This window comes from Podarcis vaucheri (assembly GCF_965113315.1).
Source record: "Podarcis vaucheri genome assembly, chromosome: 10".
NCBI classification, from domain to species: domain Eukaryota; kingdom Metazoa; phylum Chordata; class Lepidosauria; order Squamata; family Lacertidae; genus Podarcis; species Podarcis vaucheri.
Genome location: NC_138748.1, coordinates 28949712 through 28951976, shown reverse-complemented (window position 1 = coordinate 28951976; position 2265 = coordinate 28949712). Strand labels below are relative to the sequence as shown.

Genomic DNA, 2265 nt, shown 5'->3' with positions numbered 1-2265 from the left:
TTCAGCAGGGCTCAGTGGATTCAGCTGATGTTATCTAGAAGTCCCTGGAAGCAATGACAGAACATGAGAGTCTGCCCAAAGGAAGTTCAGAGGAAGCAATAGGAAAGAGCTACAGGAGTGGCCATACCCTGGGAAAGCTGGAAGTGTCTTACCAATGCAAGAGGAATACGGAGAGAGGGAGGGGAGCATGAAAGAGCAAAGGAGAATAGAGATCCAAAAGAAAAAGAGATGGGAGGTGAGAAGGCCAACTGTTGCTCTCAGAACTGGAGATGCTGCACCAAAGCAGAGACTAGCTGGGCCAGAGCTAAAAGCAGAGAGGTGAGAGAAGGAGAGGGCAAGAAAGAGCATGGCTGGACAGGCACCACAGCAAGAATGCCTATACACCAGGGGTGGTGAACCTTCTTCAGTCTGAGGGCCACATTTCCTTCTTGGCAACTTTGTGGGGACTTCATGGGCCAGACGGAGAGCTGTATTTGGCTCCCAGGAATGAGGTTCTTCACCCCTGCTACGCACACACTGTGGTGCTTATTTCTGAGTAGACCTACATAGGATTATGCTTAAAATTATGGTTCTGAAATCAGATGTGTGTTGTCAGGAAGCTGTGTCTGTGTTCACCTAAAATACTTCTACTTTCACAGATGAAGACTACACCTGGTTATAATTTGCATATTTTTATTTACATTTTCATGCCTGTGTACATCCAGCTGCTTGACTATTCAAGCACACTGAGCGCAATTCATTTCAATTAAAATCAGTTGAATGTTTATCATCAACTTCAACATGGATTGTATCCATTGTGTTTAAAGTTACCCACTCTTTGCTGTTGAGAAGCATCATAAAATGCTGTTGAATTAATCATTGCCCAATATCAAAATGCCTTTGGGTATATTTATATAATTAAATTGAAGTAGTAAATAATTAACAAAAATAAACAGAATTATAACAAACATTAAGCACACAATAGCCCAACTGACTAAATTGTTTTAAGGCTGTATTACTAGAACCATAGCAATATATCTGGAGGACATGGGGGATTTTCTAGGAGTGTGCCTTATATTTAAAAAATGAACACTTTTTAATTAAATTTACTTTGTTGGTTTTGAACTGCCTCTTCTATGTACTTCTATGCACACTAAAATGCCATTTCATTAGGTCTGATGAACCAGCTGTAAATAATGCACTACAGTTGTATAAAAAAATGGGGAAACAGCAGAGTAAATTATCTGTCTTATATTTACTCATTCCGTACAGTAGGCTATGGATTGGAGCAGAATTCGGTGGGTTATATTTGGTTGCCCGATACTTCCTTCTAATTAACTTCATGTTGGCTGTGTTATTATGAAATGTAACACGAGAGGGAACGGAAATAAACACTGTTTTACAGAATTTCATGTCATGCAGTTCATACCTAAGCAAAATAATTCTGTTTTACAAATGTAACCTTATTTCAGAAGTCACATGCTGTGGAGAAATGTCAAAACCTGCAGTGTATTAGAGCTGGATGTTGTGTTGAATAAACAGAATCTGTTGCAATAAAAAGAATTCCTTTGTAAGCACCTGAAGTGTAAAATCATAATAAACGACAACAAAAATTCTAAAATGCTAATGCTAATAATAATAATAATGATAAAGTATTTTTAAATGAATACTCATTAAGGCAAAAATCCAGGAGCTAGTTCATCCCAGTCTCCAAGCTACCCTAGGGGTTCCATTGTGCTTACTTAGGGTTCAGTTTCCCTTGAATGATGGTCCATGGAGACTGTGGTATCTTTAGGATATATGGATTGAGATACACATATATACAACCTGAGTACAATGTAGATGGAAGCGCTCGCATCATTAACATTCCAACAGATTTTGCCTCCCTATTGGATTTCTATGGGGTCCCTGCAAAGCCATTGTCTTCCCAGCTCTCAGTATCAGCATATGAGATTCATACATACACTAGGTTCCCTGACCTATTGCTCTCTTTTCTAGGATGTGAACAGCAGAGTCAGTTAGGTAGGGAGAGGGCCCATCCCCCCCTCCTCCTCCTCCTCCTCCTCCTCCTCCTCCTTGAAGCATCACCCGTTGTCTCTATGGCAACACATCTGTTCTTCAGCACCTTCTTTATACATGCAGATAACGGACTTGGCCAGGGCCATTATCTTGACAAGGAGTCTGGTTTGGCCACTTCAATAGGTTCCCTCTTGTACAGGCTTTCATTCTGTAGATACAAAACCACCGGCACCATCCAAACCAACCCTTCAATCCTATTGCACTATA

General features: G+C 40.4%; 1 protein-coding gene across 14 annotated transcripts in view; it reads left to right on the top strand.

The window, feature by feature from the left end:
* GRIP1 (glutamate receptor interacting protein 1) overlaps positions 1-2265 on the top strand; it is a 331858-nt gene that overhangs the window by 134338 nt on the left and 195255 nt on the right. The window lies entirely within an intron of this gene.